General features: G+C 33.9%; 1 protein-coding gene across 1 annotated transcript in view; it reads right to left on the bottom strand.

Annotated features, from left to right (window-relative positions):
• LOC129916960 (E3 ubiquitin-protein ligase RNF181 homolog) overlaps positions 1-6,118 on the bottom strand; it is a 91,999-nt gene extending 85,881 nt beyond the window's left edge. The window contains exon 1 of the mRNA XM_055997227.1: positions 5,582-6,118. The gene's annotated coding sequence lies outside the window, so the exon portion shown is untranslated. The remainder of the gene's footprint in view (positions 1-5,581) is intronic.
• Positions 6,119-14,694: the final 8,576 nt, after the last annotated feature.

The raw sequence follows: 14,694 nt of genomic DNA, 5'->3' as shown, positions 1-14,694 counted from the left end.
GTACTGGAGGAGTCATGACACTATCTGGCAGTGTAGAGTTGGTAGCGAACTGCTTTGCAAGGAGATTAGCTTTCTCAACAGAGCTTACAAAGGGAGTGTCATTGAAGACAAGCGTTGGAACCGCAGATGACGAAGAGTTTTTAATGTTTTTAGCAAATGACCAAAAATTTTTACTCCCTGTGGGACATTGAAGTATTTTTTGTCTTAATTTTTGATCATGCAGGAATTTGGTTCGTCGGATATGGGCGTTGCTGACCTTTCTAGCCTGTTTGAACTTTTTCCGGTTTTCCTCAGTGGGATTGGCTTTATAACAACGGAAGCTTACCTCTTTATTCCTGATAACCTCTTTACAGCTCGAGTCAAACCATGCATTCTCTTTCGGTTTGATTGTTTTAACCCTATTCGGGATAAAATTTCTCATTCCGGAGAGAATTAAATTTGTGATCATATCTGCACTGGAATCAACGTCACTATCGAGGAAGCATAGCGACCAGTTAAAGTTATTAAAGAAACCGTTGAGTCCCTCCCAGTTGGCTTTTTCGTATTGCCAAACAGTTCTCTTTGGTGATTTTTCTTTAACTGGATTTTTGAGATATGAAAAATTTGCAGATATGACACAATGATCTGACTTGCCTAGAGGCGATAATACACTAACAGTGTATTTATCAGGGTCCGAGGTAAGAAACAGGTCTAGAGTGTTTTCAGCTTGGCCCACAACGTCCGAAATTCGAGTTGGCTCGTCGACAAGCTGAGTTAGATGGTTTAACTCAGCGAAGATCTCAACATACCTTCCTTCGGGTGTTGTCTGGCCAGAATAGCGAAGCCACGAAGAATTGTGTACATTGAAATCGCCCGTAATGACGATTTCAGTGCGAGGATACAGGGAAACAATCCTTTGGATGGAGTCGGACAGGGCATCAAATTCGTTAGAAGTTGAATTACTGTCCAGGTTGGGGCTTCGATAAACGAAACATGTATGAATGATGCGCTTATTAACCGTGAATTTTAACCACATGAAATTAAAATTTGTGTTTACACACAGGCCGTATTGTGGTTGAAGTTGATAAGCTACATCATTTCTAATATAAATGGCGAGGCCGTGGTGAGAAAAGAATAATGGCACCAAGCAATACCCATTTAGATTAAATTCAGAACAATCTGAATTTTCACTTATTTGAGTCTCACCTAATGCCAAAACAGCTGGCCTGTTTTGTACAGTATAAATGTACACATCGCAGAAGTTCGATCTAAGCCCACGAATGTTGGCATAATCGACCCTGAATGTACCTACCATTTAAATATACCAAAACTTTTAAAAACCTTATCCGACAATTAACTATATTGAATATGTTGTATAAATTCTGCCTTAGAAGAAGGATAAAATGTCAAAGCTATTCCAGCACAATATGTATCACATAATGTTAGTCAAGCAATAAGCCCAAAAGTGAGCGACATTCACAGGTATCGTTTGGAACCAAATATTTGCTCACTGGGTCCCCTGATAGATGATTTCAGTTTTTTGTTGCTCTACGTTTGCTGAATTTTGTCATTAACAAAACAATTTTTTGTTTTGCTTGATCAGAACCAAACTTTATCATTCCACAAACCATTGAAGCCCTGGGAAGAAAAAGAGTTTAAGTGACATTTTTGAAATTTGTATATATATTTTATTTTTGGTGTTATCGGCATTTATCTATTTTTGTTTTATATTTTTTTTCCAAATCTCTCATTTTCTTACCAAAAGTTGTAAACCGAAATCTTTAAACGACGATTACTAAAAACTACAAATTTAGCACTTAATCCTTTCTTCTTTTCATGGCTTCAATTGAGGTCACAAGAGTTATGGTATCAAAACGGCGCAAGTCAGAGGTATTTGAATTTTTCCGAGCAGGTGCTCTAGAGCTCTTTCTTGCATTGAAAATTGACTACATAAAAAAGCATTATTATTATTGCAAATTTTTGCGTGTTTGTTTGTATAGCAAGTAAAAAAAATGATACAGCAACTATAGTGACAACAAATAAAAATATATAAACAATTTAACAATAACCGAAAACTAATATTAAGATAATGCTTGTTTTTAAGAATACATAAAAAAAAACTATAAACAAATGAAAGTTCTTTTCAGTTATCATATAAAATACACAGTACTGCCTTCTGTAGCGCATTAGGAAACTACTGTCAATCATATGTTCATTCCACTAATTAAGTTTTGAAGGTTTAATGAAAAATACCCTTCGACTCTTTTTGTCTGCAGTTTTCAGCTAATCAAGATTTCTTGGAGGAAGATTTCCTCTGAAACGCATCTCTTCAGCATTTCTCAGGCATGTTCTATTGACTCCATCCAGATTTCTTCGTGATCAATTCAAAGTTGGTATACTTCGTGCAATAATGTGCATCAAAACAAACTTTAGACCAATTCAAGGGCTGATTGGCAACGTTTCCTCTTCGAATATATCAGTCACGTATCTTTTTTGGAATTCAACGCAGGTCGAGGAAAGTTCACTAACTCCGTACCTATATCCTGATAAATGTACAGGTTTACCTGCTGGTAGTGTTTTCTGACTTTTTTTTAAAAACTTTTTGGTAATTGAGGAGCTGATTTCCAAAACCAGCTATCGGAAAAAAATCGGAAAATGAGATATGCATGTCATTTTTTAGGTCTTTTCAACGCGCGTCTGATTCAATCAAAAATAATTTTCTAAACAGCACACAGAGATAGTAATTCAATGTCAAAAAACGACTTTATTTCCAAAACAGCCTATTGAACACCAAATGTTTTTTCCAAAATGGCCTATACAAAATGTTCTTTCCAATAAGGCCTCTTTAGTATAAAAAATATCAATTTGGCGTATGATAAATGCCACATTACGATGATGGAGGAGTTACAAAAGTAGTTTTCGTCATTACTTAGTTCCGTCCGTCCATCTGTACACCGTGTTAGAGCCTAAACGGTCTAACGATTTTAATTAAATTTTGTGTACTTAAGGGTTCTAGTAAATAATATTAAGAATCTGTGTTTTTAGTTTTTCTCAAAAATTTGGATAATGGAAATGGCGTTGTGGTTTTTTGCGAAAATTGACTTATTTTTTTGCTTATTTCGTACCAAATTTTTTTTTTCAAAATTTGCAGACTGTTATTTCTTATCATTTAAAAAAATGAAATATAGAGCTTTTCAAATAACAAAAATAGACACTCCAAATTACAAGAGCAGGTACTTTCGATCCAGAAACGCATTTTAATTTAATTTCATTTATAAAAATGTATTTTTGTTTCTTGTTATAAACTAAAATACTGATATTGATAAAGGTTTATTTACAAAATTTTTTTAAAAAAATCGTGATTTTACCTACAAAAGAAGATTTTTTTAATAGTTTTACTTCTAAAAGAAGACATAATTCATTTATACTTCCAAAAGCAGATATACCGACTTTTTAATAAGGAATTTTCAATATAAAGACTTAAGATATATTTATTTTGAAAACTTTAATTTTATTAAAATTTCGTAAAGAATAAATTTGTAGAAGATTATTTTGCTCTATATCTTCTGTATTACAAAGTAAAGGTTTTTGGCTTTATACTCAAAACTACCTTCAGGTCAGATAGCTGGTTTTGGAAATCACCTCCTCAATTGATGGAGGTTGGTTCCAAGATTGATGAAGCTATATGTGATTTAGCAAACAACTTATGCGAGCTTATCGACACATAACTAAACTATAAGTTCTTGTAATTTTATTTTATTTTAATAAAATCTTTTAAATCATTGAAAAAATTCGGCTTGAGTTAATTGCATATATGGAAAATTTTATACAAACTACGTTTTTATTCTCGAAGATTACCTACAGCTACGAAAATAACACATTTTTCATATTTTACTAGGTTTCTAATAAATTTTGATCGGTAGTTCACCTGCTTTTTCACTTTAATTTATACTTAAGCTTTGCTTTTGTACAAATTCTACTAACAACTACATACAAACTTTCAAAGTTAACTTTAAAATGTATTCATCAACTATAACCTCTAAATACCTATGAATCTTCTTTTCTCCACTAACTGTCACCATAATTTCCATTGAACCTTGCACACACCTAATCACTTCCCTTGTTGACAATAACAAAAAAACAACTTATTCAGAGAATCACCTGCATTTTTTTTTAAAATGGATTACCTAATTCAAGTGCCAAATTTCATCATCACCATCATCTTCTTCTAAAATTTTGTCAAAACACAAAATCAAAAAGTGCTGCATCAACAGTCCCTATACTCTGTGTCTCTTATGCCATTTTCTTTCTCTACTAAATGAATCCCCAACAATTACAACAACAAAACTACTATCGAACCAAGTACCTACTACAAAACTTTCATCATTTCTAGGGCAACCAACTATACCAACTTCATTTTAATGATTTTTTGTGCAGCATTTCCATTTGTGTTTTTCCTGTCCTTTTCGCAAAAAAAAGGGAACCAAAAAGAAAACTGGTTTGTCCCCTCAGAAAGTAGCAAAAAAAAAAACTCCAACTAAAATGACATTCACCAAAAAGCCGGTTCCTGCGTGGTAAGGAGTCATGAATTTTTACGTCAAATTGTCTTTTTACTTTGGCTAGGTACATATATAAATTCTTTATGTCTCCTCTTTGGTCGGGAAAAAAAGACTCCAACCAACAAGAATAAAAATGAATGTTATTTTTTTGCCAACAAAGTTAGTTTTAAGGTAATTTTGTTTTATGACTCTCGAATGCCGGGACTAAATCGAGCCAAGCCGGGAGTCTTCGCCGCCGCCGCCGCCTCGTGTCATCATCATCGCTGCCGGCCGCGCCGCCATCTAGACCAGCCCCAACCCAGAACTCATTAAATAGGGTTACGAGGAAAATCAATACTCTCGAGCTCTATTCTAAGCAAGCACACCCAGCGCCCAGCCCCTCTTTTTTTTTCGCCGGGAATGAGGAGGCTATTGACGTAAGGGCGCCCGGTGTTTGTGACGATATTATGTCGTCACAGCGAGCGAGAGTTGCAACAGAAGTCAGAGCCCAGTTGGGTGCTAAAAGACGACAAAGAGGAGCACCCATTTGTCGGCGCTATAACCTCAAATTACATAACTTTGGTTTGGGATTACTTCCTCTCGTTTCTCGCTTAACAAACTATCAAAGCTAAACTGGTCATCGCCTAGTTTCGAGCTTGAAGTTCGAATTAATTAAGCAACGAGGCGACGACGACGACGACGAATTTTCCTTCGCTCCCGCTTGACAATGCTCTCTACAACTTGGGCATAGTCAGCGACAGCGGCTGTTTTTCGCGATTCATTCATTGTCATTGGGGCTGGGGGTGGCTGGCACTAGCAATGCCAAAAAGCGGATAAATGGCGAATGGGAGAAGACGAAAAGACGATGAATATGCGGCATTAAGGTGAAAGGGTGGGCAAATGCAAAATGGAAATGGGTCGAGGGACTGTCAGTGGGGGGATGACAGATGAGGTGACAGATGGCGATGGCATAGAAAAGAACGAACAAAACGAAACAACAAGAGAAAAGAACACAAGAGAGAGCGAAAGAGAGAGAGAAATGAAAGAAGAAAAATTGCACTAACCTTAATGCGGAATCAATAATCTCGCCTTGCAACTTTTAATTTAATCCACAAATGACTTCGATTTCTTGCAAAAAAAATTCGAAATTCGATTTGTCTAAAGCGTATGCACTCAAATGGGTCAACACTGCACAAAATTATAATGATTTTTCCACTCGAAAATGATTGTGCAAAAAAATGAAAAAAAAAAACTCGATTTCACACAGAGCAGAGAGCAAAGAAGAAAAAAAACCCCGATTGACAGATAAAAATTTTTTCAGTTGGATTCGAGTTTTTTTTTTTTTATATAAATGCAAATTGGATTTAACTGATGAAATGCAAAATTGTTTTGATGTTAATTGGTAACAACTGATTATATTGTATATTATTTTTTTAAATCGAGAAAAAAAAACAACCACGAAGAAGACCGCACGAATCGTTTTGGGAATTGGAAAAATTACAGCGAAATCACTTTTTGACGACGTTTTTCCTTATTTTTTCTACTTGCTGTGTGTGGCTCTGGTTCTCTTCTTCGTTTTTGGTGTTTCAATTCGGTTTTGTTTCGATTTTTGTAGTTTGACAGTTCTAATAAGATATTTGATGGGAAATTTTTCTTGATGTGTCATTTTCTAGTGGAGAAGCGTTGCCAGATTGATATTTGTGGAGATGGAAAGGGATTTTTTTAAGGGAAGTTTATTCATTTTAGATACTGCCGCTAGGGGCAAATTGATTTTTTACATTTAGCCGGATTCCTTTGGATTTGTAGGTGGTAGACTGACTTATGAGTAGATAGTACTATGTTACAAGATAAAAATCATGTTAATTACTTTGGAAATGACCTAAGAGAGGTTTTAGGTATTACTGAGTACATCATATTTCGGCACTTAAAATAAACCACCAAAACTTCAAGTTATAGTCAAAAAAACGGTTTTCAATGTTTTCACATTTCAACGATTTTTTACTCAGTAATTTTTCGGTCAATTTCAGATTTGTTTACAGTTCTAAACAGAGGAGTAATTGTTCTTTTTGAAAATATTTTTTGACGTGATAACGTCTTATAAATCGATGAACCATGGCAGCCACCACAAAAAAGTGACGCCATTTTCTAGCGTTACACTCTCGCACTTTCGCAGTGGGGCAAAAAATTTAAATTGAGAATTAAAAATAAACTATTAGAGATACAAAAATCTTCTATAGCTCATTTGAAAGATAATAATCTAAAGCTTAATCTTATTGAAGGATTTTTAAAAATTCCGTCATTTAATAGGGTAAACAGGGGTAAAACGGAAAGATGAAATTTGGGCTAAAATCTAAACGCGTGGTCGTAGAGAATTGTTTTTTTTTTTGCTATAGATAGATAAAATTAATTTAATGTCGTTTTCTATTGACGAATTTCAGAATGAGATTTGTGAATTTGACAGCTGAAAGGGGGGGTGAAGAGGGGAAATAGTGGACAAATCTCAGATTTCATGATCTATTTGCGTCCTGAGATTCAAAAAAATGACAAAAAAATGAATCTGAGATTCAAGAATCTGATTCTGGATTTTTATCAAGATTCACGCATACAAACACACGCACTTTCACACACACTCCTCTGTTTGACATTTGTCTGAACATTTGTTGTTGTTTTATTTTTTTTATACGCACAGATTTCGCACACAATTACAAAACTAGATTTCATATTCTATTTGCAGTGGAAAATCTGAGAATTTTACACAAAAATCTCAAAAGTCAATAGAAAACGACATAAGAATAACTGCATTTAAGAAAAAATTCTAAAAAATTTTGAAACTAAGCTATAACGTTTTGTTTGAACGCTGTACACGTGTTGGGGCTATGACAAAATGATGATTTTGGGTAAAGGAAATTTTTTTTGACAATTCTAAAGATGCCAAGTGAAAGATGAGGAAAAAAAAAATTAGGGGTCTGATACGGATTTTTTTTCCAACACTCTGCGTTTCGAAATATGAATTTTTGAAAAACACCTTGTTTTTAGGGGTATTTTTGGGTAATTTTTGATTTTTAGCTTTTTTTTGGAGCGTTCAAAAAATCTCAAACTTATAGGACATGTAGGTTTTATACATGTGCAAAAACTTGGAATCGTTTATAAAGTTTTGACTGAAAAACGGAAGAAACAAGTTTTAAAAAAACACGTTTTTTAACCGTTTTTAACCGATTTTCATCGTTTTATATTTTTATCTTTTCTTCTTTAATAGATACAGGGATAAAGTATATTGAGTAATGATAGACCATGACTACAACTATATGTGTGTTTCAATCATTTTCGTAAACACAATTTTGAGATAACGGTAAAATAAAATTTCAGAATTCAACAGGTTATAACTTTTGACCAAGAGCAGATAGAAATTTTATTAAACTTTAATGAGTACCCTGATACAATTACCTTTCATTTGGTATATCACACATAAATAAGAAACTTGCGAAAAACCTAAAAAACACCAGTGGAGATCTGTTGATCATCAACATGAACAGCCACCAGTGTGGGAAGTACCGTAATCTCAGTCTGGAAATTCGACATGGTTGACTTTAAAAAATTCTAACTTCTCTTGTAGGCATCTTTGAAATAAGATTAATACGTCATTTGAAAGGTGAAATAATAAGCTTTCACATGGTAAATTTTTGTATAGATTGTCAAACAAAAAAATTGATTCCATAGCGTGGGAACATAAAAATAAATGTTTTTTTTTTTTTTGATTTTTTTAATGAAATTTGATCGAGTTCAAAAAATTCTAGCTCTTTTTGTAGATGTCTCATAGACCTGATCGATATATATATTTTGAGCTAAGACAATAAAAAATAATATTAAATAAAATTTTGTATAGGTTGTTAGGGAAAAAATGGAATTAATGACATGAGACGATAAAAATTCATGTTTTTTTTTGCTTTTTTGATGAAAATGATTGTTTTCAATAAATTATTTTTATACTTTTTGCGCATTGTAAAAATTTAAATATGGTTTTATTCTTAAGAAGAAATACTTGAATTTTAAATTGCATAATTTTTTTTGTAAGCTTTTAAAATAAAAAAATTAATATAATGAGAAAATAAAAAAAGGCATTTTTTTTAGCTTTTTCTTGTAAATTATGATTGTTTAAAAAGAGTAAACGCTTCAACTGATTCATTTTAAACAAAAGCACACAACCTTTTTTCTGACGACGTTATCACGTAAAATCATCGTCCGTAAACCGGCTTTACAGACAACCTCTTTTTATTTTGCTCAAGCCCCAAACTGGGTGTAGATTTTATGGACTAAATATTTTCAAAAAGAACAATTACTACTCTGTTTAGAACCGTAAAAAAATCTAAAACTTACCGAAAAATGACTGAGTAAAAAATCGTTGAAATGTGAAAACATTGAAAACCGTTTTTTTTTTTTGACGATAACTTGAAATTTTGGGGGTCTATGAAAAATTTCAAGTGCCGAAATTTTATGTAGTCAGTAATACCTACAATCTCAGCTAGGTCACATCCAAAGTAATTAACATGATTTGTATTTTGTAACACAGTGAAGATTTAAAAGTACTAAACCTATACTAATTAGGTTTAGTACTTTTAAATCTTCACATGATATTGCTCGAAAAAGTAGGAATTAGGGATGTTGCGGATATGTGGATTTTTTCACATCCGCGGACGCAGATGCGGATGCGAATTTTTTTAGATATTTTATACAAAATTAGTATAAATGAATTAAAATAATGATACAGTTATAAATTACATTTTTTTTTATTTGTATTAAATGAGAGAAATTACAATAGGTGCATTAGACTTAGTAAAAAGTAATGCCGCCAACTCCTCTACATCAAGCTTAGTTAGAGGATATAATATATGGAGTGTTTGTGTTTGCGGAACCGGACTCGCACTGAAAAACGAAGGCAGCGACCCCTATCCATGCATATAGCGTTACAATGTATTAGGTATAGGAACAAGCACTCCATATATTATATCCTCTGAGGCATCAAGTCGGTTACACAGAGGTTGGTTAATTAAGCCCCACTACTTAATAATTGTTCCTTAGGAAGACTGGCTTGTGGAGTGTGTAGAAATTGTCGTTAAGTTCTTTACTGGCACTTTTTTTTTGTCCGGAAATAAAGATCTTTATTAATAGCCTGTTTTCACCCCAAATTTTATAATTTCGCAAATTAGGTCAGTTCGAATTCCAAATTCTAAAAATTTCTTATATAATTTGAAATTCGACTTAAGGCTTTAATGAAAACGGACAACATATATTTAAGACTTTTGCATTTTTTCTGTGTTTTGCCTAAAAAAATCAGCATGAAAATCCGCATTGATAATTGCGGATGCGGATGTCCCAAATCATGCGGAAGTTCCGCATTTGCGGGTGCGGATGCGAATATTCGCAACATTCCTTCAATAGTGTGAACGTAAGTCACAGGTGACTTGACTAAAGTGACAATCCCCATAGTAAAGTTGTAGGCGACTTTAACCGCATGTGGCTTATTGTGCGGCTCTGAAATCGACTTGTGAAATAAAGTCAGCATAAGGCTAAGAAAACACATGTGATTTTGACTGCGCGATTATTCAGTCGCAAAAATGGATCACAAGGATTTTAATGCCTGTCAACACACATGCTTCCCGCTATCGTCATTGAAATCGTTGTCATCTAATTTGCGACTGAATAGGGTAAACTACCCAGTGACCGACACCCTTGCCAGTTACCGACACCTGGCACAGTTTTTCCGTTTTCTTAAGGTTTTGTTAGGGTGTAGCGTTCGAAAACTATTTTTAACGCGTTCAGGCATGTATATTCCATCAGAAAACACTTTACTTCATAGTTGGTAGTGATTGGTTTTGTTGTAATAAAAGGGGAAAGTTTCGAACCTCTGTGAAGTGCATGAAACTTGAGAAATTCTTAAGAAAGACGTTAGTACAAATCATTGTTTAAACAATATATCTGTATATGGTACAAAAATTAAAATTGAATATTGTGTTAGTGAATTGCTTTGTAGATCTATTTCAATTTAAGTTATTACAAAAATGATAACATAATTTAATTTTACGTGGGGTGTTCATAACTAGAATATAATGTTCAACGAAATTCAGTGACCGACACTGGTGTCCATAACTGGCGCAATTAGACACGTTTGATGATATTAGTTATGGACACCGTTCTTTTCTGCAGAATAGCAGTACAAAAGATCTCGCCGAATAGGCACAATTATTTTCAAACCACTTTTTGTTTGCTCCTAAGGCCTAGTTTACAGTTCACCGTGTAAAAAAAACAAAAGATTCAAAGCATCGCGTAGCGCTTTTAAATAAGTTTATAAAGTGGGTTTCCTTTCGACTGTGTAAAATTACTTTAAAAAAGTTTGAAAGGAATCTGAAAACGATTCATTCGATTTATGCAAGGTGTGTGTATTGTTTGACAATCATTTTCATGCACACGCTAAAAACTTAGCCCTTGTTTGCCTATTTTTATTTTCCTTAAGTTCACATACTAGCAAACAAAGAAAACTTCCACCTTCAAGTTTGAGGTCAAATCTTCTTTGTGTTCCTAAATCTTTCTTTTTAATTTTAAGGCATGTAACGTTTTGTCTGGGTCCTTATTCTGGTTCTGTGAAAAAATGAAATGATAAAATTTTCACCATCGGTGTTTTCATTCGACTTTTCATTTTATCATTCCATTTTTGCTTTTAAGCTACCTGTTACATTTTTCTACGTCAATGGTTAAAACGTTAACGTATGATCGTAAAAATATAATTTTTGACGTATTCTATGTCAACTTGTAATTTTCTTGTTAAAATAATCATTTTTAGCAAAAAAACAAAACCGACTTCCATGGATCAAAACCATGGGTTTTATGGTTTTTATGGCTAAAAGTGAACGAAATTGAAATGGGACCACACTGCAGCCACCAGCTTTCCAATACAAAAAGAATTATCAAAATTGGTTCACTCAGTCCAAAGTTATGCGGTAACAAACATAAAAAAAAAAAAAAAATACAGACGAATTGAATACCTCCTCCTTTTTGGAAGTCGGTAAAAGGATGTATTTCCTTTTTCCATCAAAATTTGTGTCTTGATATATGTAGGTACGCAGTTCACCGGTTGTTTGTATTGCTCGACTGCTAATCTTTTTATGTGGACTCGAGCTTCTTTTTTTTTTTTTTTTGTTATCATGGCAGGTACGTATTGTTCTTTTCACAGAAAATATTTCGATAAGAAAATTATTTTCATGTGATAGAATTTTGACTTTAATTTCCATGTTTCCACTGAATCAGAATTGATGAAAACTATTTTCATCAAACTTTTTACAGAACCAGAATAGCCCACCTAAAGTAGAACAGAGAACAGGGGTCGAATCACAGCACACGGTTGTTAACGTATGAACGCTATCTGTTCCTACCTTTTTCTTTTACCGTGATTCGACCCCATGTATTGAAAATTAAGTTTTGTTATGCGTTGAACTGTAAGCTAGGTTTAAACAGTATTTTCAAGTACCTTAGTGTTCGTCGGCGTCGACATTTCAGGCTGTTATTTAAAAATCCCAAAACAGAAGCAAAACAAAGACGAAGATCTGCAAAGTGCATTAAATGCAGTTGAATGCTTAGCTGCATTTACACTCTCAGTTTTATCGCCGGTGTACGATGTTCCTTCTCTAACACCGTACAACGAGAGAATGTCAGTAGTAAAACCGTCTTGTTGCTCGGTTCTAATTTAAAAACAGACATCTTACACACCGGCGATAAAACCAAGAGTGTAAATGCAGCTTAGATATGGGTGTCCATTACTAAAAAAATTGGGTGTCCACTACTGAAAAAATGGTGTCGGTAACTAAAAAACCGGTAAGGTATTACATTTTAAATTTTGATATTTTTAAGGAATTACTAAATTATTTATGCTTTAATTATACTTAAAAACCATTTCTTATAGTTAAATTAACCATTTAAATAATTAAAATTGAAGCAGTGAAAGGAAAGTTATGAATTTTCAAACACAAATTATCCCTTAAGGGTGTCGGTCACTGGGTACGTTACCCTAGTAACACTGTGCGAGTTTTTTCAAAAAAAAATTTGAGACATGTGCGCTGTTGACTGTTCCCCCCTATTTCGGACCTGAGAAATCGATTGGAATCATTAGTTTTTCGATTTATCGGTACGATTTCGAACAAAATTTTGTTCTTAATTTTTTCAATAATTTTAAGCATTTTGCCCGGTTTAAAGTCATTTTTATTGTTAATATTGCTATTTATTCTGCTCAAAGGTTATTTATTACCAGCATAATGACACTATAAACAATTTCGAGCAATTTATTTAACAATTTAGCGATTTTTTTTATTCACGAAATTTCGATTTTTTTTGTATTGTTATCGTTTTTTTAGAGTCGGACGGGGTAAGTGTTCGCACTAGGAGAAAACAGACCACATACAATTAAGCGGATCGCACCTTAATTTAAGCGGATTTGTTCCCGTGCCCCCCCCCCTGGATCCGCCGTTGTCAAATTCTATCTTTCTTTTTCCTTGCGCAACAACTTTAATCAACGGAACATTTTTCTGACTCCTCACTTTTAAAGGAACAACTCAAGCAGAACGTCCATCATAATTATCTGTATTATCCTTAGAAAGAGTAAAAAAAACGACTCTTTCAAAAGACGGATAAATTGTTAACAATTTCAGATTTCTCATTCCCCATTTTTCCCATCTATATGTACTGTTTATATGTATGACATCCTGTTCCGTCACCCCAAGGACACATATCCAACAACCATCAACCATATAAACTTATGCACGTACGGATCAGTAGTTGTTACAAAAACTTATTAAAATGCATGTCAAAAAATTTCACAAGCATATAAATTTGTCGCTGATGTTTTTGGGTGATGCTGTGCTGTCCAAAGTACCTTCATAAACTTTAAAACGGACATATTTAGCTTGTTAGTGCAGAAAATGTGTGTGACGACCATGTGTTTTGCTCCTGGATCAACATAATGTTAGAAGTAGGGACCAAAATTCAAAATAAAATTAAGAAGAAACAAAAAAATATACAAAAAACTAAATATATGAAAATGAAAATCCTTCTGGTCATCCGTGAAATTTTGATAGACAAAAAGTCCAACCAAGCGAAGTCAGCAATTATGTCATCCTTTAGGGGGCACGTTTTAGTTCACTCGTTGTCAACATTTTCCTTTATGTCGTCGTCGTCGTCATCGTGACATCGTTACCGTTAGATAATGTTATTTCAAAATTTTCAAATTTTCGTAATATCTACATCGTATACAACGTGATTACGAGAGGCCATTTTTCACATAATGTGGGTAGGTATAGAATAAGGATAATAAAGGACTTCCTAATCATAATCAAAACTTCTTTATTATTGCAGTTTTGCCAAAGTTCTTTAAAGGATAATAAAAGTCCTCTTTCAGATTAAAGTGAAACAAGAAGAAACAAAAAAATGAAACACAAAATAACATAATCTACATATTTATGTTTCTAAAAACTATTGCATACTTTTAGGGAGAAACAAAGAGGAAACCGACTATATAGTAGGTGAATTCGCCTCATTTTCAATTTGTATTTGAAAAACGAAACAACTTCGAACAAACGTCCGAAAATGAGATTATATTTGGTCCTTGTTGACTTTTTCCAAAGTTAAGTTAGCAAAGTTAAGACAAATGCAATTTGCCAACTTAAAATCCTGACTGCTAGCTCGTAGCTGCTGCTGGGCTGCAGTGATATGCCTCGACGATGGTAGCGGCGGCGGCACCAGCACAATCCGATTCAGATTTGGATTCAGATTTATCCCGAGGGAAAGGAACACCCACCCGCAAAAGAGAAACAGAAAAATAAAACTCGAGGAGCAAATATTTTTCCAATTTTTGAATTCAAAACACGCATCCTGTGAATGTTCTCCTCTGCTGTCCAGAGGAGGTTGGGAGTTGGTTCTGGAGTTGGACTTTTTGGGTGGTGGCACACTTATACTTTTCCTTCCATGTTTCTATAGAGTGGACGACATTTCCTATATTGAAAGGACGAGAATATGTGTGTAAAGTATGGGGTTTTATGATCACGGTTTCCTTCCATGCTTGTCGTTGTCGACGTTTTCGAAACGTAGCGTAGCCAGGATTCAAATGAGAGAGATATTTTATTATTAAAATCAAATG

The sequence above is a fragment of the Episyrphus balteatus genome, chromosome 3, assembly GCF_945859705.1.
Source record: "Episyrphus balteatus chromosome 3, idEpiBalt1.1, whole genome shotgun sequence".
In the NCBI taxonomy this organism is placed as follows: Eukaryota; Metazoa; Arthropoda; class Insecta; order Diptera; family Syrphidae; genus Episyrphus; species Episyrphus balteatus.
Note: the sequence above shows the minus strand (reverse complement) of the source record. Positions and strands in the feature narration are given on the sequence as shown.